This window comes from Cetorhinus maximus, chromosome 18 (assembly GCF_964194155.1).
Source record: "Cetorhinus maximus chromosome 18, sCetMax3.hap1.1, whole genome shotgun sequence".
NCBI classification, from domain to species: domain Eukaryota; kingdom Metazoa; phylum Chordata; class Chondrichthyes; order Lamniformes; family Cetorhinidae; genus Cetorhinus; species Cetorhinus maximus.
The window spans coordinates 32,403,845-32,426,384 of record NC_135896.1 but is presented as its reverse complement, the minus strand read 5'-3'; positions in this window follow the sequence as shown (position 1 = coordinate 32,426,384).

Here is a 22,540-nt window from a genome sequence, read left to right as displayed (position 1 = left end):
TGAATGGTTTCCTTCTATGCTGTATGGTTCTTTGATCACATTTAATATGGTGATCCTCCTGTATACTCCTAATAGTCATGTAGCAATGAGTATGGTTATGTACATTTGATACAACTGGGAAATCTCCACTATACTTTGCACATGGACACTTGAAAGGTTGATGAAGACTGGCTAATTGGTAAAGGACTGAGCTGGTTTTGTACACTTTAACCTTCACTGAGCCCCTGAACTCAACGACAGAATGAATTATTTTTCCTCTGAAATGGCACAATGCATTGTATCCTGAGAAATCGGCTGAATGTCAGCATCAGCTGGAGATCAAATACATGAGTTGTGCAGCGTTGTCATTACACATGAGAGAGAAAGTCTGCCTGACAATTTTTCCTAAATTATTAGAATTAACTGTATTTACTATGGGTAATGAAGAAGTGCATTGCAGCACCAAGTACAACAAAAAATAATGTAAAAAAAAATCACCCACACAAAAGATTTCAACCACCAATTAGTATACACTATTGGTTTCTGTATGCGACAGTCGAAAACAAGTCCTTGGCTAACCTTGCCTTGTAATGTCTTGAATATTCTGCCTACTTCACTTTTTACAATAATTGCACATCATGTTCAAGGTAAAGAACAAAACACTTTGTTACAAAGTACAGAATTAGACAAGACAGTGCATCATTTTCCCTTAAAATCATCTGTAATTGGCATTGAACTCACAAAGTAAAAAGGATGGAGGTGTTTGCTGTTTGAAATCTACAAACAGTTCAAAGCTTTGACTTCCCTCAGTTTCTTGCTTTTTACTTTTTGAAAGGCAGGGAGTTTCTTCCAAGAAATCATCCCTAAACTTTCAATTTCCTTACAAGAGCTGGTACAGAGGAAGATGATTTCTTCTGTGTGTTATATGTGGCAAAATCATGAACCCATTCTTTATAAAATGTGAAGATAGAAGCAAAATATCGCGAGTGCTGGAAATCTGAAGCAAAAACAAAAATAGCCGGAAAAACTCAGCAGGTCTGACAGCACCTGTGGAGAGGAAGACAGAGTTAACGTTTCGAGTCCGAATGAGTCTTCTTCAGAAATTTATAAAATGCGTTTGTATTTTCACTAGCACAGTGAGGAAAGCTTTCACTAGAGTTTGCTGCACTGATAGTTCTGGATTCCTTACTTCTTTCAACAATTTTCTCCCCACCCCTTCAGTACTGATGGCAGTTTCTCTCTTGCCGGTTTTCCCTCCAATACTTTGCACAAGGAACCGTTCATCATGTACAAGCATTGCCGGTGAGTCTCAGCAAGCTATTTGACCACATGGGGGTATCTTAGCTGGTTAAGCAAATCCTGTCCTCGTCTGGCATTCACAGCCATGCACTTTGATAACAATAACCAGGACACGAAGCTAGGAACAGGAACAGACCATTCAGCCCATCCAGTCTGCTCTGCCATTTTGTTAGTTGCGGCAGCTCCATTTTTTTAACCCCAAATTCCCATCCTTACCGTTGATCTTTGCCCTCATTGCTCCGCTAAAACTGAGATCAACTTCTGGCATCCGCACATGCGCAGTTAAGCGCAGAAATCCAGAAGTTGCTGTCAATGATCCTATCGAGGGAATTTTAACTTTAAAGAGTGAGTGAATTTGGGGGTGGGTGGGAGGGGGAGGGTGGTTTAAAGCACTGGAATTGACAGTGTGCCAGGAAGCCAGTTCTAACCTTCTGAGTTCTACATTCAGAGAGCACATTTAGAACATATCATTGTGTGTGAAAAACCCCTGGGGAGAGGTGGGTTGCTAATTTAAATATGCTATGAGGTCATAACCAGCTCTTTCAATGGAGATTTTCAATTTTTTGGATGTACAAGTTTCCTGGGCTTTCTGGAACCTGCCAATGAAAGCAAAATGAGAGCATAATGATAATTAAGGGGGCTGATGATAAGACAAGGAAATAACCCATAAGCATCAAGTCCTGACACCAGCATCCTTGTCTAAGAGAAAAGGCTTTTGCTCACCGTGCTTGCTCTGTGAGGTGACTTTCACTACTTTGGAGGTGTTTTCACTACTTTGAAGGTCATGTCCACTACTGTGGAGGATTGTGCATCAGATCTCACCTTTCCGCCTGTTATTCATTAGTCAGTAAGGCCGCTGCTTATCCTTCTTTATGTTGGACCTCAGATAAGCTCCTGACCTCCATTGCCCTCTGACTAAACATGTTTCTCCTAAACCCCTCTCTCATCCTTCTGCCAATTGCTTTTAATCCACATTCCCCAGTTATCGACCTCTCTGCTAGGGGAAATAGATTCTTCCTTTCCAGTCAATCCAGGCCCCTCATAATTTTATACACCTCCACTAAATCTCCCCCCAGCCTCCTCTGTTCCAAAGAAAACAAACCCAGCCTATTCAATCTTTCCTTATAGCTAAAATTCTATATTCCTGGCAACATCCTCATAAATCTCCTCTGAACTCTCTCTAATGAGATCATATCCTACTTATAATGCAGTGATCAGAATTGCGTACAGTACTCCAGCTGCAGTCTAACTCATGTTTAATAAAATTCTGGCATAACCTCCTTGCTATTGTATTCAATGCCTAGGCTAATAAAGGAAAGTATCCCTTATGCCTTTTCAACCACTTTATCCACCTGTACACCTGTATTGCTACTTTCAACACATACACTCCAAGTACCCTCTGTTCCTCTACACTTCTCAGAATCTTACCATTTATTATATATTCCCGTAACTTGGTATCCCTACCTAAATGAATTGTCCCACATTTTTCTGGATTGTATTCCATTTGCCACTTTTCTGCCTCCCTGACTAACTAATTGATATCTTCCTGCTTTCTTTCTCATTAGCAACCACATGAACATTTTTGATATCATCAGATATCATCCTCAGATATATACCACAATAAGTAAAGGACCTAATACTGAGCGCTATGGAACCCCACTGGAAACAGCCATCTAATAGCAAAAGCACCCATCAACCATTGCAGTTTGGTCCCTGCCACTGGGTCAATTTTAGATCCAATTTGTCACTTTTCCTTGGATCTCATGGGCTTTTGCTTTATCAGGCCCCACAAGTCTGCCACGCCTGCCAGGAAATTGGATGGGCATTTCATGCAAGTAAACTTGCAAGGCTATCGGGTCAGAGTGGGCAAATGGGACTGACCAGATTGCTCCATGGAGAGCCGGCATTGATTGGACTGATGAGCCAAATGGCCTCCTTCTGTGCCATAATTTCTCTATGGTTGTGTCTGTCAAAAGCCTTGTTAAAATCCATGTAGGCTATATCAAACGTGCTGCTCTCATTAATCCTGCTTGTTACCTTCTCAAAAATTTCAACAAGTTAGTCAGACACAAGCTTCCCTTAACAAAGCTATATCGATTGGCCTTGATTATTCCATGCCTTTTGATATAACAATTTATATTGTCCCTCAGAATTTTTTCCAATATTTTGCCCACCACTGAGGTTTGGGTAGCCGACCTGTAATTATTCAGTTTACTTATTCATTCTTTTTAAACAGTGATATAATGTTTGCAGTCGTCCAGTCCTGTGGCAACAATCCGTAGCCAGAGAGGATTGAAAAATGTGGGTCAGACTCTCTGTTATTTTTTCCTTTACTTTCTGGGATGCATTTCATCTGAGCCTGGCATCTTATCCACTTTCGAAGGTGTTAAACTCATTAGTATTTCCTCTCCCACTTAGTCTCATCCAATATTTCATTCTCCCCCCACTCCCTAACTTCAATGTCTGCATATTCCCCTCTTTTGTGAAGATTGATGAAAAGTATTCACTAAGAACCATGGCCACTTCTTCCACCTCCACACATAGGTTATCTTTTTGGTGTTTCATAGGCCCTACTCTTTCCTTAGTTACCCTCTTGCACTTTATGTATTTATAAAACATCTTTAAGATTTCCTTGATTTTACTTGCCAATATCTTTGATTTCTTAATTTCCTTTTTAATTTCCGCCCTGCTCTCTATATGCCCCTCTGAGCTTTATGCAGTATTGAGCTCTTGAAATCTGACAAAAGCTGTATCCTTTATTTTGTCTTATCCTGCCATCTATGTTTCTTGACATCCAAGGGACTCAAGATTTGGGAGTCCCACCCATCTTTTGTGGGACTTATTTGTTCTGAACCCACTGCTTTCTGAGGCAGGATTTTTTGGCTGGAAACAGTATCTTTCTAAAGGCTTTTACAGCCTACCTCCACAGGTCTAGGGAGGCATCTGTCGACTGAGGTGCAGCCTTGACACATTGAGAGTCCATTATTTCAGTTACTTCCTTTATCCCCCACCTGTGTGAACCTTCAATTGCCATCTTCACAATTTACTTTAAATAGTTCAGCTGAAATTGCTTCATGTGAGTCATCATCACACCCACTCATGCTTGATGATTAGGAAACCTGGGGCTGAATTTTCCCCCTGTCGAGGGGGTTGTGTGGGGGTGGGTGGGAGTGAGGGCGAACCCGATGGGCGCCCCTGATCAGGTGCGTGCTGCCATTTTATGTGGGCAGGCCAAATAAGGCCCGCCCAGCGTGACGCACACCCAGAAGTGCTGTGCGCTCCCTGTGTGAGTGGAGGGGATTCCCTGAGTCGGGGCCTGCACTCTCATGCATGCACATGGGGCAGGGTGGATGGTATGTCATAAACATGGCATAGGGGGCATGAGGGGCCATGGGAATGGGTGGGGGCTTTTGGTGGCATGGATGGGGCATGAAGATTGTGTGGGGGTGAGAGGTGTGAGGAGTGGAAGACCTTTCTGTTTTTATTTTAATTGGTATGAAGTCCTACAGCACTAAAGTGGGCCTTGTCACCTGGCAGCCATGAGGCTGCCAACGATCTCTTTCCCCAGTTGACTTGCCCAACTCCAGCCTGCACCTGCCCCCGGCAATGAAGATCCTACCTTTGCGGGCACTTTCTCCCAAGGTGGGCAGGCTAAGCTGGGAATTTTCCCAACTCTCACACCGGACCTTGGTGATGAGAATCCAGGCTTAAGCCCCTGCTATGTTCTGAAGTTGCTGATTGAAGGCGGTGCAATGATAGAAGTGATACATTTGGCTTAGAGAAATTTGACATCTAATAAATAGCCTCACAGGCGCTGAAAGAGTAACTTCAGAATTGTTGAATGTCAAATTTCTCTCTTATTTCTCTTAAGACATTCCACAAACTTCAAAAATACTTCTAAAAATGTTGTTTGTGATATTCGCACCCAATCATTTATTTTACTATCTGTTAAATTCAAAATTCAAGGTGAAGGGATTTTTATTTCCTAGTTTGCTGTCTGTTGGACCACTTCAATGTGATTGGCTGTTTACCCTGCTTGAAGACATCACTGTTGCTGGACACCCGGCGATCCCCTTGAATTTGCATCAGATTAAAACCAATGATTGGAAAGGGGAAGTCCTCAGGACACAGGTTGCTTGATCTTTGTGGGCAGATTTCTTTGAGGTCACAACAAGTACCATTGCTTTGCCGCTAATCACAAACTCCAATGCAATTTCCACCTCCCTATTAAATGCCTCAACTGATTCAAAATCCATGAACTTCTGATGCAAAATATCCCCTATTTTCACAACCCAAACTGTGACCAATTTCTCTCTTCCCTAACTTGAGGTGCTGAAGCCAAATGTATCACTTCAGTCATTGCACCACCTTCAAACAGCAACTTCAGAACATAGCAGGGACTTAGGCCTGGATTCTCATCACCAAGGTGCGGTGTGAGAGTTGGGAAAATTCCCAGCTCAGCCTGCCCACCTTGGGAGAAAGTGCCTGCAAAGGTAGGATCTTCATTGCAGGGGACAGGTGCAGGCTGGAGTTGGGAAAGTCAACCCGGGAAAGAGATCGTTAACTGCCTCATGGCTGCCAGGTGACAAGGCCCACTTCAGTGCTGTAGGACTTCATACCAATTAAAATAAAAATGGAAAGGTCTTCCACCCCTCACACCTCTCACTCCCACACAATCTTCATGTCCCATCCATGCCACCACAAGCCCCCACCCATTCCCATGGCCCCTCATGCCCCCTATGCCATGCTTATGACATACCATCCACTCTGCCCCATGGTGTCTCATGCTCCCTGAGCCAAGCTATGGCACTTCCATATCCATTGACCCACTATAAACTGTATAGCAATAATGAACCCTATGGTGACAGTCGGATGTCTAAAAAAAAACTTTTTTAAAAAGTCATTTATTCATTATTTTCCATTGTGTTAAAAAAGACATTCCATTAGAAGGCAATAAAAATGTCAACCATCCAGACCCTTTAAAGTATCAAAGATAGAAACCACAAGCCCTTGAAACCACTTAACCTTGTATAAATAAATATAGTGAAATTGACAGTAGAAATCGATGAGCCAGAGCTGCCAATCAAGCGATATTGTCTCTGGTGCTCAGGTGTTTCAACAAGAGTAATAGATTTCTGGGCTCTTAGCTAAGAATACACAATGAGATTTAATGAAAAAACATAATGGGAAAATATTGCTTGATTGATGGCTCAGGCTGTATGATCTCTGTGGGCAATTTCACAATGTTTATTTACACAAAGTTAAGTGGTTTCAAGGGCTTGTGGTTTATGTTATTGATACTTTAAATGGTCATGAATGACATATTTATTGTCCTGTGGTGAAATGACTTACTTTTATAACATAGTGGTATGTAATGAATGAATGACTTTTTTTCTAACTTTTTTTGACAAATCCTACTGTCATTATAGGATACATTGGTTCTGTAAAGGGTATAGTGGGTCAAGGGGCATGGAAGTGCCATAGCTTGGCATAGAGTTAATGAGCAGCCATGGGAGTGGGTGAGGGGCTTACCTTGGCATAGGGTCATGATGAGGACCTTTTTAACTCACCTTTAAAAAAGTCCCCTCATGCAGATTGGGGTTCACAACTCCTTTGAGGTGCTGCACACCATGACTCTTTGGCCAGCATTTTCCGGTTGGCAAGTGAGCGGCGTAAAATGATGCGGGATGACGTCGGGCAGAACTTACGATGTCACTCCACCCCATTTAAATTTTCAGGTATGTGGGGGCTCAGCAGAATCAGCTGTGCACCCGCCAACCTGTCAATGGCCAATTGAGGCCATTGACAGAGTCATTAAACTAATTAATGGGCCTGCCTGACCAACCTTAAGGTTGGTGGGCAGGCAAGGAGTCCTGGTAGGCATTAGAAAAGCATGAAACCTCATCCATGGGCATGATGAGGTTTCATGTAGGTTTTAAAAAATGTAATTAAAGTGAATGTAAAAGTTATGGACATGTCCCAACTCATGTGTCAGTGTCACATGAGGGGACATGTCAGGGAAATTTTATTTTCTATTTTTTAGATTTTTTATTGTAGAGCCGATCTCCCTGAGGCAGCACTTAGCCTCAGGGAGGTGAGTGTGCTTTTTCATTCACATGCGCGAAAGAGCGCACCCTTGGCTCAGGGAATTCCACCCCCGCCCCCTGCTTTCATGCAGACGTCATGCTGGGCGGGCCTTAATTTACCCGCCCATGTAAAATGGCAGCACGCCCACAATTGGGGGCGCTGATCAGAGGGGCGCCTCCGCACGCCCGCTCTTAAACATCCCCTCCAACGGGGGGGAAAATTCTGCCCTTTAAAAACTCAAAACATAGCCCAACTCCATGAAAATTGAGGAGGAGCAGGACATGCTTCCCCACAATGGAGCCAGCCAGGTCAAGAGTGCTGGATGTGGATTTTTAACCCGAACCAGACCACACCCTTTAAATGCACTCCCAAAAATCAGACAGCCTGGGAATGGGGTCAGGAATCCAAGAATCAGGACCTGTCACCATTTTGAAAGGCTCCCAAGTCTTTTTTTTTGCAAAAATATACTTTATTCATAAAATATCTTCAATCACATTCCAAACCATTTCAAAAACACCATTACAAGGGTACAATCCAGGTTAAACTTTTACAAAATGTATCACCAGGTGCATCAGTACAAACAATATTGCAATCATTTACAGCCTTTCATTTTGAGCTGTACAGCCCGAGGGGCTCTAAACAGTTCCCAGTCTCTCGGTGCGCTGTGGCAGAAAGGTCTTAGACAGCGACCCTTCCCCAAGTCATCTCAACTCAGGTGCAAATCCAGCCGTTAGTGTGAGAATTTCCTTGTCCTTGTGTCTCATCTTCTGAGCCAGCAAAGCTATTAAAGATGTGTTGACTGCACGTTTTCCCTCAGTTTTGCATATATATTGGACAATGCTCCAATCAAATAGTAGCTTAGCAATGGGGAAGGTTTGCTTCATTTTCAAATGTTACAAATCACTGCTCACTCTCCTTATTTGAATTTTTATCAGCTTACTACTTCTGATCCAGCTGCAATAATGCTATGAAAATAAAATGTGTGTATGGTTTGAATAGTCAATAATATATCATGCTGTTCAAGGCAATACAACTTTTACAGATAAAACGTCACAACTGATTTTAGTGGGGTGAAATGCAACAATTGCAATAAGGACACTTCAGGAGACAACTCAGAGTATGATAAATCTTTTAGAATAAAACCATTGTTCAGAATTCTTAAATGCCCAAATCTCAAGCAATGAGGCAAAGTTCTGTTCTTGAACTCTAATTATTGCACAGGAACATCCATTATTATCACATATTCAGCTTTAGATGCACTTCTGAAATGGAAAGAAAATCAGGCAGATTATTTTACAGGTATGTGTTCTGATTCATCCAACTCACTGTGCCCAGGTGACCCAGAGAAATCTCTCCTAAAATGTTCTGTGGAGGACAATATTGTTCAGTCAGTGGCATGGCATTTCCACTTGTCTCTGTATCTTTGCACCCTGCAATCTGCTGAACCAGTGGCAAAAGGTCAGGGAATTTTAAATGGAAGTGAGATACACCCAAAACTACTTGCTAGCCCTATCATGGGAGTCAATATTAATCTCATCCACCACCAGCAAACCATGGCTGCATCACCATTCATTCATCATTGTCTCTGGGTCAGAACCCTGGAATATTCCCCACCTAACACCATTGTGAAAGTAACTCAGAGTGTGGTGAGTCTTTGAAACTCTCATCTTCAAAATGTGATGGAAGCAGAGTCTTTGAATATTTTTTAAGGCAGAACTAGATAGATTCTTGATTAACAAGGAGGTGAAAGTGGGTAGGCAAGAGTGTGGGGTTGAAGTTACAATCAGATCAGCCATGATCTTATTGAATGCCGGAGCAGGCTGGAGGGGCCGAGTGGTCTACTCCTGCTCCTAATTCATTTGTCTGTATGCAAGAACCCGAGCAGGTCGAGGACAACCACCACAATGTCCCAGGGGGAGAAAATGGCATTGTTAGCATCACCCACAGCCTAAAAAAATCACTTTATCATCAAATTCAGAAGGCCCTGAGTCCAGGAAGGATCTGGTTGCTTTCATTATATTGTTTTTCTTTATCATAGGATCGGCAAAGATCGCAAGTGCGTACAGGATCATGAAGTAGGAAAATGCTATTCTTCCCATCAGGCCGATATTTTGCACAGCTTAGAACCTGCTTTATCATAGATATTCTTCAATAAATGTTGTGCTCTGAGGAAAGATTCTGTGTGGTTTCTTCCTGTCCCCCGGAGGTAAATGAATCAAATATCCAGAATGCTCATCTGATCTTACATTCTGCATTATTCATCCTTGGATGGTAACCTTCATTAACATGCTATTCCTAGACCTCCTGCAGCTTGGAAATCTTATGTTCTACATTTTTGATCAGGGATCACTGCCATAAATATTTCACGATCATACCAAATCATCTTGATGACGATAACCTGATTCAGTGCATAATTTGATAAATGCTATAACTGATGATATGCTCAGAATTTATTGCCTTGATCTATGCACTGTGACTCATGTATATAGTATTCCCTGGCCAATAGGGATACCTTCTACTGGCCTCTGTCAATGCTGCTCAATAACTGGCTGCAGTCCAGGGTAAATTGCTCTCCAATTTCACTCCTTCGCACTGGGAAAGCACTTAACCTGTGCTTGGTGCAGCTGGATAAGTGCATGAGGAGGTGAATAGCTCAACTTCAGTGCAAGTTAAATTGACATTGACTTATTCACAGCTCCTGGCATTTATTCTGAGGGTGTGATCAACCACAATTGTGGCTGTTGTTTTGATCTAAAAATGACTTGCCTGCTAACTGTGGAACAATGATTAAAAAAAACCTATAATAAATGGGAAAACAGTGAAACAAGTAACTAAGAAAAGAAATAATATCCCTATTTCAGTTTGTAGAAATCAACCTGTAATTGAATCATTTCACAACAGTTGGTAAGCTTTTGCAAGTAAATGGCAACTTATGAATCGATAAATAAATTCTAACGAGCTGGCAATTTTAATAATCAAACTACCGTAATTAAGGATGGATGGTCTCAGTTGCTTCCACTTGCTTGAATATTACTATTTATTCCCAAAGTGTGTATGGTAGTGAAGTAACAAAGAGATTGTGTGGAGGGGACGGGGCCAATTTTAACTGTTGACCACTTATTTATCAGGTGACAAATGGGCAGCCAGAAGTTAAAAATTTGGGGTGGGGGAGGGGCGCTTCTGCCACTTCATTGATATCTAAAATCCAACTGATGTGATTTTCAGGGGGGCCTATAAATGGGAAAGCAGCACACCCACTAGTTTTGGGTGGGTAGCTTCTTAAATACACATAGGTTTGGAATTCAAAGTTTGGATAAACTAGAAGGACAAATGATTCTGCTCTCACCCATCTCCTCTTAGTTGACAACAGAGTGATATTTCCAAGGTCCTTGGAGTAGGCAATTGCCTTGACTAGAATGTTGTATATGGCGTGGGTGACTGGAGAGAAAAGAACAGCAGAAAAAATATTCTTAAAGCTGAACTGAATGAATAATTACATGAATATAATTACACTATTTATGTGATCTTTCCACTTTTCATTTGTACCTTTCCACTTATGGTGCATACTTTATGAATAAATTCAATTAAACTGCTAAATAAGATGCTCTAAGCAGTAAAACCTGCTGCTTGAAAACCAGCAGGAATCACTGATCTGATAACATTGAATTATAGCATCATATAGCACAGAAGAAGACCATAGGGCCCATTGTTCTAAGCTGACTTATTGAAAGAGCTAAAAGCAAAAAACTGCGGATGCTGGAAATCCAAAACAAAAATAAAAGTACCTGGAAAAACTCAACAGGTCTGACAGCATCTCTCCGCAGATGCTGTCAGACCTGCTGAGTTTTTCCAGGTATTTTTATTTTTGTATCGAAAGAACTATCCAGTTGGACTCACTTCCTTGTTCTTTCCTCAGAGTCTTCAAATTTCTCCAATATTCTGCAAATATCCATGGGAAATAACAGAATCACTTTAAAAATTAAAATATGAATTCACAAGTCAAACACAATAAAACTACAGACAACATTGACAACAGAGGCAATTTAATGGATTTTGATCATTGGATAAACTTGTAAAAGTCAGCCAAGAAAAATGCATAATACTGTAAAAGATATGCACATAGTTAATGAGTGTTTCAATAACTGAGGCATGTGGGCATCTTAATGACTTAAAGAAGGACAGAGCCATACATGGAGGGCATAAAACCACCAGGAGGCAAAAAGGCCTGGCCAGTCAACAATAATAAGGCATGCAGCAAAGATTATCTACATAATCCTGCTATTAACTTGGAGAAGCGAGCAAGGTGGTCAAACAAGAATGTAATACATGTTTGCCAGTGAAAGTATTGAGTTGCTTCTTTACTATTTATTTACCATGAAAGTTAGCTTACTTTTTATATACATATATATAAATAAAATCTGTTCATTTTTCCTTTCATTGCTGTCTCATAGCGAAAGTCTGAAATATCCAGGATTTTAGGTGCACCTTGACTGTCATTAACCTGATGTGAGCTGACAGAATAATGGTTCAAAAGAGGATTGGTTCTATCAGTTTTTTGGGGAATGTTTGGTGCCAGATAGTAGCAATCTGCAAATTCTGGAAACCTGGAATTAAAACTGGAAAACAGCATTTGAAAAGAAAAAAGTTATGTTTTAGTATTTTTTTAGTTCAGAGCGGTCATTCTAATAAGGAATCTGCTCTTGAAATATTAATATATAGGCTAACAGAAACTGAAAGACCTGACGTGTGTTTCAGTTTGATTTTAAGATCCCACCAAACCAGACCAGTTATTCTGAGTAACAGAGAGATCATGAATGGCAACATTGATTTTCTGGTTCAATTTTATTTGAAAGAGAATTTTTTGTTATAAGTACACTTATTTGCAAACTTTAGCAATACTCTATACAAATGTATCTGTAACAGTGTCCAATAGATAAGCAATGTTTTCAGGAAGTCGGTCTCACCTCTTTATAATCCTGTCAGAAGTTCTACCAAGATTTGTTAGTATTGTGACGAAAGTGTAATCATTTTCACAATATTTTTCTGGTTTATTCTGAGGAAGGTTTAAAGGGGTAAGTATAACTGATTCTGCCTGTGTGATTTAATTACATTTGGAGTCAAGTAGACTGCAAGCTTGAAACCATCAAAAGAAGCTAGGTATAAAAATGACATGCTAATGATAAACGTGGGTCAGGATTTTTCATTGGTCCGGCAGGCTCGGCAGGAGCCCGTGATCGGCTCCGCACCGCGATTTCACTCGGGTGGGTCAATTAAGGCCCACCCAGCATGGAACGCGAGCGGTAGTGCTGAGTGCCACCTGTGTGGGCGGGGGGAAGAGGGAGAGTCGAGTCCACGCTTCAGCTTCCTGAGGCACGGAGCGATTGTTAAAAAAAAAATAAATACAGTCAAAATTTAATGAAACATGTCCCCTCATGCCACTGTGTCACATGAGATGGGACATGTTTTCATTTTTCAAAGAAAGTTTTTATTTAAGTTGTAATAGTTTTAGGAAACCTCATCCCGCTCGTGGATGAGATTTCCTAAAAAATATAAAGGCCACTTGGCATTTTTGCCTGCCCACCAACCGTTAGGTTGGAAGGGCAGCATAAATTTGAAATTAATTAGTTCATTAATGGCCTTAATAAGTCTTTCAATTATCGGCAGGTGCGCAGCCAACTCCAGCGCGCACCTGACGAACGAAATATCGCGAGACAGCACGATGACATCCTGAAGCACGCCCGACGTCATCGCACGTCATTTTACGTTCCGGCATGTCAGGCCCACCCCACCCCCCACCCCCCACCCCCCCAACCCCCCCAACCCCCCAACCCCCCACGCTGAAAGTAAAATTCTGCTCATGTATGCTGGCTTAGCATGTAAGGTGTGAAGGTAATTTGCATTTTTAGATAAATGAAAGGTTTGTTTGAATTTCAAAGAGACCTTAGTCTGTTTACAACTAGCCAGATAAGCAAGGCTAAGGAGTGTGTTTATTTTTCCCAAAGGTTACTGACAATATTGGCAACATGAAAGTTTTCATATTGAGGAAGATACAGTTTCAAAGACATATGGAACAATAGAATTTACATATTAAAGGAAGAGAAACATATATAAACAAGAATCAAAGGCTTTGTAAGGAGGGCCATGTAAGATCTAACAGGAGTGTGTGAAATAGCCTTCAAGAAACCTCCAGCCATTTGTGCATAAGTCTACTATGTAAAGTAACTGAAGTTGGGGAAAAACCATTTGGAATTTCACTGTCAAGTGGGTACTGTGTTAACTTGCTGGGTTTGTTTTAAATCTAAAATCTAATTTGGACTGTTGCCTTAAAGGGGTTGTGTAACTGGGAGTCAGGTCAGCTAAGAATTTTAGGATTTGTTATAGTAGTAAGTAATTGTAGCTGTATGTATTGCTTGAAATCTTTTATTTTGTTAATAAATATTTTAATTTGATTTTTAAAAAATCCCTAAAGGTGGACTCATTACTTCTGAATTCAGTGCACACATCTTCTTGTAATAACTACAAGTTGCAAAACTGTTGTGATAGCATGACCAAGTTTCCCTTCTGGATTTGGTCTGCCTGGCACACATCATCTGCCACGTCATAACAGTATAGACATCTTTTTCTCATAGTGCTAAGAATTTTCATTTTTCAATGTCCCTAAGTAACAAGAGTATTAAATATTATGCAGAAAAGAGTTGTTACAACAGCAGGATTTGGGCTTAGTGTGAAAGTGTGTGTTAGTTAAAGCAAAATTGTCAGCGTGTCTTTTTGAAATCTAATATATTTCTTATTCCGTCTTGCTGTGCTCAGTGGCATGGTCTCTTGAACTAATATGTTCCCTGTAACAGAACATAATCATTATTCTTCCTAACTTACAGTAAGCTCTACACTATAAAATTAGTATTATATAGACTAACTTATCAGCATTCAAATGTTAACAAAATTTGATTAGTTGGATTTAAATGACCATGAAGCTATAATAACATATGCATATAGCTGTGCGTACTTTAACAACTATTTGTCACTTATTCAATATGTCCCTTTGTGTTACCACATTTTATTATCTAATTATAATAGCACATTACAGAGGCTATAATGTATTTGAATCAAATGTACAATATTTCTGGTAAAATGGGAAATGTTAATCGGGGCCTACATTCATCAGCAACCCAAACTGAATGTAATGCAGACAATGCACTACAATAGCATGCCAGAATAGAAAGGCCCAAGAACTGAACAAAATGCATCCTTACGCTTCATCACCATAATTTAGTGCCAATCACCTGCCCTGAAGCAATTCACCTATCTGACCCTTATCAGTTTTAACCAGCGCTGAGGTCCACAGGTGAGTCCAGGGTGCAGTGTGGGCGAAGCACTCGGGAGAAGGGGTTGGCTGTGAGTGGTCCACAGTTGTTTTTTGGCAAAAAAAAAATTGCAGAAGGGACCTTTCATCGAATAACCTCCAGCAGTCTCTTTAAGGATTGCTATCTAGGCAGCTGAAGTCTGGAAATAATAGTCCAAGCTTCATTTTAATATTGAAATCAGGCTGGCGATTATTTTTGGCATGTGCTAGGCGTGCCTAAAAAGGGCCACAACCAATTTAGCAGTAACCCAAATGCCCATGCAGATTGGCCCCTGCCCTGCTAAACTGATTATTGTTGCACCCATTTTATGCCTGTAAAACGAGTGCAACGATGCTGAATTTAAGCCCCATTGATTGTAATTGAAACTTTACTCTGCACTAACAATTCAATAAATGTACTGTACATTTTAAAAATATTTTAAACAATACAATCAGTGACATTATTGCATTAATATTAACAACTAATAATGTAATGTATTTTCATTTGATATTTTTCAGGGATATATAGGGTACTTGTGTGGAAATGTCTGTTATAAGCAGTTCCTGGCTTTCCATTTGATATCCCACAGAGCCACACTTACACAAACAATTATGTTCAAGCACATTATTTCCCATATAAGTGCTGTATAAATACAAAACCAAATTACCTTTGGCTCATCTGCTATACTGGTTATTCTAAGGGTACATTTCCATTCAGTATGTTAGAATTTGTTTCTTCATGAGTATTGAAATATTCACTGTGAAAGAAACCATAAAGGCCAGGCAAAAACAAATGTGTAGGGTGGAGGTGAAACAGCAAAAGCTGGGCAAGCAGCAGAGAAAGTTAAAGATGTTACTTAATGACACATTAGTCTGTTGACAGGGAGTCAATAGACATTGCGATATAAAGGATGGTCCCATGCCTCTAGCAACATAGGCACTTACAGCGCACAACACTTTTATGCTACTTTCTTTCTAAGCCCTCAGATGATAAAACCATTGGGAGAAAACATTTCATTATGGAATGTGCCACAGCTGCTTTTTTTTTTATTGAACTCTACTGAGCTGCCTAAAAAAGCCATAGAGCTAATTAAGTTCATTGTTGCAAGTATGGGAGCAGCATGATGTCTGAGCAGAAGGTCTACCTGGTCAGTGTCACTTGCTAAATGCAAAAGTATTAATAAGAACACTGCAAAACATTTCCCTTTAACAAGTTCCCTTTTTCACTGCATCAGGTACACTGAACTGACGGCTGAAATATAACTAACTTCGGGGAAAATAACAATTGAGCTGTGGAGATGTGAGTTGGTTATTTTGATTGTCTCATTAGTTGTTCACTTAGCAAGATACACCATGATGGTCACCTTCTGTAACTTTGTTAGGTGTCAGCTGTGGCTCAGTTCATAGCACCCTTGCCTTTGAATCAGAGGGTTGTGGGTTCATGTCCCACTCCTGGAAACCAAGAACTGTGATTGTACTCGAAAGAGTTGCAATCTGTGACTGTTGATAACTCGAAAGAGTTTCTGTAACTTTGTTTGTAATGCAGATTCTTCAGCTTCAAAAATCAGTTCCTTTCTTTTGCCATTGTTATATATGTATAATATCCTGTGTTGTGAGAAGATGGGCTGGTTGAACAAGGCTGGAGCTTCAGATCTTTGGGATCACTGGCATTGAGAATCCTGACTCGTTCATTATAAGGCCACTCATTCGGGAGACCTGTGTGAAAGCAAACACGAATGAGGAGCATGACGACCATTGACCCAGAAGCAGTACATTAAGTAAAATTTGTAATTGCCTTCAAAATGTCTGTAGAATCTGTAATTAGGTCAATTGTAAAGGAATCAAATACAATTTTCTTCAAAAATAAGAAATTCTGGTCCATGTGGCCTGGTAAGCCTTTATCTGGAAGCAGAAAGGAAGTTAACATATTAAAGCTACGTGGTCAGACACAAAGGAGAACTGCAGATGGAGAGGAGAACAGAGAAGGTATATTTACAAGGAGTTGTGTGCGCGTAATACAGTTAAACAGGACAAAAAGCTAAAGACAGAGTGAGCTCAGGGATTGTGAATTAGACAATTTTACTGCCACTGCCTCAGAGCAACCAGGCCATTTAATGGGCTCTATTATTGAGGTTGGATAAAAGAGTCTCTGGGGAACCTGTGCCATCTAGACTGTTGTGAATCTAGCTAAGGAGTTTCTGCATGATTGTGCTGTTCGGGTGATGACTGTCTCCAGGAACCTCAGGTGGAATAGGCCAATCGGTGAACGTGGTTCAGGGGCCAAATCAACTGAGTAAGAAAGTGAGAGATCCTAGCTACCAGAGGCCGAGTTAGAGAACTTTGGAGTTGCACATGGTGCCACATGGCTGTGGGGAGTGATGTGGGTGTTTGTAGTTGTGAGAGGCATATCTTCGTTGTATCAACTATTTAAAGTGAAATTTACCTTTTTATTTGAAATATCATTTGCCTGTTAATGCATTTCAATTTGCATTGGTTCTGATTTGTGTTAAAGTAAAAATTACAAAAAGTGAAATCTTGTTGGTAATTTCATCATTCGTGGGTAGTTTAGTAAATTTGGTTACCTTGGTTTACAGTTCTCTCATATAGATCGTAACAAGAGCAATTGGAACAGTCAGGTGAGGCAAATGGGATGAGAAAACAGAAAGAAAGACAGGAACAAGACAAAAAAAATGCCAGGGAGCAGCTGTGAAGAATTTCAACCACTGACAGCGGAAAAAGTCACTAAAAATGGTATCAGTCAGGATTCCTAAGCAACAGCATAAACCATAGCCATGTGACATTGAACCAGTTTCAAAAATGGCATGGAAGTGAAGGCTGATTTCTTCACATTATAACCAGTTTAGGAAACCCACTAGAGTTAAATAAAAAGTAGAGATGGTGCAGTACCGTAGTGAAATGTTTTATGTCAATAGTTTTACCATCTTAGCACTTAAAATGGCATACAAGTGTGTGATATAATTGCCTGTATTGAGATAGGTGACTGCGATGACAAGGATTGGATGATTTACATGCTCACATCAGAGGCTCTCGTTTATTATTTCACCTCCTTGTCCTTGCAATTTCACATGCTGTTAATTCCTGAAATTGACAGAGTCATAGCCATTTTCAGGCATCATCAGTTCGTGATGGGCTTACTGCAACTCTAGTTAAATAAAAGATCCCTATGGATACTTGTAATAAACATAAAATTAATAATCTGTCAGAATATAACATTTAAAAATTGTACCAGCCTGAACCGTCTATTTTATTTGTAAAATATTTGACATGTTTTATTTTCTGGAGGATACCAATTGGCATGTAAAGAATTATTGTTAAATAGTCAAAAGCATACTTAACTGATGCGTGCCGTTATCACTGCCCCTTTAATAAAGTCAGAGTCATAAATAATAAGGACAATTGTGTCCTTTTCTTCTTTTGTCATTTTTATAAAATATTTTGTTCAGTGAAATGAGAACATTCATTGGGAGCTGGTGGTTTGTTGACCTACTAGTTAAACATCACCTATTAGAGGGCTTCCACTGATTGCCCACGTGGTAAGTAGACTGTCTCCTATTGACCTGAATCACATAGACCAACCTGTGCTGAGGTAGCTGATCTCAGCCAGGGTGGTAGTAGGGGCGTTATATTTGGTTTGAGCGCCTATGGGGTAGGGGGAGAAATAAAATTAGTCAAGTGGGTTCATGTTCCCAATTGTTTTCACAGGATCCTTCTTGGAAAGCATGCGTGAGTGGATTTCAGATGATGTTGGGGTTGTAAGCAGCCGTGACTAAATGGCCTGCGAGCACTCCTTGGCCAGGTGAGAAAAGGCCAGTCGGTTAAAGGACTGGAGAGTGTGTATCGCTCATGTAACTATAGCAAGTCAATGTTCTCAGGAGAGGTGGAGCAAACATTCAGAAACAAGATGAGTGACTTCACGATTTGACACTTGCTGAGAAAAGTGCTGGTTCCCAGGGCCCAAGCCCAGAAAATTGCCCTGGCCCAAGCCCAGAAAATTGCCCTTGCCCATGCCATTTCCTTCTGAGGGCCTCATCCCAGAATCACTCCAAGATCATCTGCTGAGGAATACCTTCAATAATCTCAGCAGAAAGGTAAGAAATTAACTGGCATCTCACCCTGAAATCACATACACGTTTTAATCTTAAAAAATCCTGTCTTTATTTTGTCTGCTGATAACTCGACCGAGTGATTTATTTAATTGTTGGAAGACATGAAAAATTTGCTGATGGTTCTGATTCTTGATAAATTTCCTGCACAACCTCACAAATGTCATTGTTTAATATAAAATGAAGACATTCTTATCCAAATTTTCTATTTGAATATTCTACCAACGTGTGCCATGTTTTTGAAAGATTATTTGCAAAAATAGATTATCTATCATGTGGTGATACCTCTGGGCTGCTAAAGAAAATTTGTAAATAATCAAAATTCCCAGCAGTGTACTCCCCTGCATTACTGCACTTCAACTAGCAAGGTCAGGCAGCCCTCAAACAGGAGATTCTCACAAGCCAGCTGGATCTGAGAGAACCAGCCAAACAAAATGTACCCCAAACGCATTTCCTTAGGGTTGCCAGTTCCAGTTCAACGTATTCCTGGAGAGTTCTGGGGATTTTCCAGCCTTGGATCCCAGGGGTCTTTTTCCAGCTCCCCCACCCCCACAATCCCGCCATTGGCCATCCAAGATGTTCGTTCTTATGGCAACCCATGGTTAATTGGAAAATGAGTAGACTCTGTACTAACCTGTTGGATGAGTCCTAACTATCTGGCAAATGGTTATTTTTTACCTCATGTTCAATATTTTCAAAAACTATTCAAATGTTCAAAAGAAAGTGGAAAGTACAGACAATTGTTTTTAATGCTCCTATAAATTTTTCTCTGGCGTTGCTCACAGGAGCAGCATACTGGAAATTAATCTTCAATTCCTTAAGACTCCCAGCCTGGGACCCTGGCAACCAATTGTAGAACTGTTGCTTGGAAGGCAGGCACGAATTACATCAAGTGCTGTGACAAACTATGCAGCATTTTCAAAGAAATTTCTGCTTAATGAGTGGAATATTTGGGTACATGTGCATAATGGATAGTTGTTTTTCGATTGATTGTGCCTATATTAACCAAACCAAAGAATACAAAGGCATATTTTCCTCTGTGTATTAACTGTAGCTGTGAGTAAACAGGTAAAAAGGGACATTCAGTATTTCATCCAAGTATACCATTATTCTGAATCAACAGATATTTAAGACCTTGATATAGGGCAAAGTTAATAATAACATAAGCACTACTGAGTGTTGTGAGGAGAGCAAAAACAAAAACGGGAAAATTCGCTCAGCCCCATTGGTGATGAGGGGATATTGATGCTCAATTACCCTGTGTCTGATGGAAGTGATGCAAGCAGCACGCAGATTTCATTTGATGGGAAACCCACCCCTAAGTGTGCTGCTGAGTGGATGCACTCTCAGCACAGGGCCCAGTTTCACGAGGGACTAGCACCAATTAAAGCTAGCCTACATGTTTTGAATGGTGGCTGAGTTGGTACTATTGATAGAGTTGATAAGCAGACACTTCTTAGGTGGAAACTTTTAGTCTATTTACAAAGGTATTCAGCAGCAACTACACATGCGCTTTCACTTCAAACTCTATCTCTACACTATTAACTATAGAAGTAGCCTGCACTACTCTCCTATTGGGTACTAAAGATCATGTGATCTTCCTTAACAAGTATTATTTCCAAAGGTATATTACACACTAAATAAAACCATAATTACCACATCCCTCCCTCTTTATTGAGATCTACATTTCATATTTACAAGCACAATTTTCTCAAGGCAACAAAATATTTACACTGGTAAGTAATTTACAAGTTCAGTTATTCTGGGGGTTTCCTTACGCGTGTAGAATGTCTCAGCTCTACAACTTCAGATGCTTTGTCGGGAACCTCCTTTTCCGGAGTTGCCTGAACATCAGGTGCTTCAGTGGGCACATGCAGTTCTGTATCCTCAACTCTTACAGGAACGTCAGGCATGTCTGTACTGGGTTGAGTTCTCTCAACAGGAAACGTTGACCCGGTCATGAACACTGGTGGAATCAATTCTTGGTGATTTGTTTCTCTCTTCCTTAGAAGATCCACCTGTCTCCATATGACTCCGCTTTCCACCTCCACGTGGTAAGATAGAGATCCAGTCACTATATTTATTTCACCCAATAACCACTTTGGTCCTTCTCCAAAGTTCTTCATGTATACTGTCTCTCCCACAGTAAATTTCCTCTCATGACTATGTCAATCTTGTCTAGTTTTCTGGCTTCCCTGACTCCTTTCCACCTTCCCCTCTAAATTCAGCATTATTAAGCTCAATCTCATCCTGAGACGGCGTTTCATCAATAACCCTGCGGGTGTGACACTTGTAGCTGTGTGAGGAGTAGTCCTATAACAGAAAAGAAAGTGTGCTAGCTTGGTTGCTAAGGAATCTCCAGTTAGCATCTTCAAGCCGGCCTTGAATGTTTGAACTACCCTTTCGGCCAGTCCATTTGAGGAAGGGTGGTACGGTGAAGTTTTTACATGAGAGATGCTGTTAAGGCTGATAAACGGTTGAAACTCAGCACGCGTAAATGCCGTGCCATTATCAGAAACGACTACTTCTGGTAGTGCGTTAATGGCAAAACTTTGACGTAGTTGCTCAGTTGTAGCAGTCGATGTTAGTGACTTCACCTCATATGTGTCCATCCATTTTGAGTGGGCATCGACAATGAGCAGAAACATTGTTTCTATGGAAGGTCCCACATAGTCAATATGTAACCACACCCAAGGATATCCTGGCCACTCCCAAGGGTGTAACGCAGCTGTTGAAGGCAAATTTTGCAGTTGCTGACATTGCACACAATTCTTAAATAAACTCTATTTCACCATCCATCCCAGGCCACCATAGCTAGCTGCGTGCAATGGTTTTCATTTGGGATATTCCTGGATGGGCACTGCGTAGTTCAATTAAAAGTGGCTCCCTTTCCTTTGGAGGAACTATCACGCATGCTCCACACCGTAAGATGCTATCCCAGCTGGTTATTTCATGTCTTCCGTTAAAGTATGGTTTCATTTAGTCAGAAATGGGCTCTTGTGACCAACCATGAAGCACTTGATCTCATACTTGAGATAGGACTGGGTCCCGACTTGTACAGTCTCTGATCTGTCAAGCGCATACCGGTGAAGAATCTAAGAAATTTAACAATAAAGCAAGTTCCTGTGGAACTGGGACACCCTCGTAATTTTCTTGTAAAGGCAAACGACTAAGGGCATCAGCATTTCTGATTTGATTTGCAGGCCTATGTACGAAAGTATATTCGTATGTTGCCAGGATTAAAACCCATTGTTGTGTTCTTGCTGACGCTATGGGTGGTATAACCTTGTCCTCACTAAACAATCCTAGCCATAGTTTGTGGTCTAAAGCTATTATAAATTATATATTAGGCCATTCCGTGCCAGTGTCCATCCAATGGAAGAGCACTGCTCCCACTCCGTAGGTTGGACGAGTGCAACAGTTGTGTCGCCTTTATGAAATCTTCTTTCTGGGCTGTCTCCCAAGACTAAGGCTGTTTCTTTATCAGTAGATAATGCAGGGGTGCCAATTCTGTAGCAAGCAGCACGCAGGTTTCATTTGACGGGCAGCCCACCCCTAAATGTGCTGCTGAGTGGATGCGGTATCCTGAGGGGCTAGCACTAATTAAAGTTAGCTAACGTGTTGTGAGCGGTGGCGATTAATAGGGCAGAATTTTCTGCCTGTTGGTGGGTGGGGAGCCGATCCCCGCCGGAGAAGCGGGACCCACCTC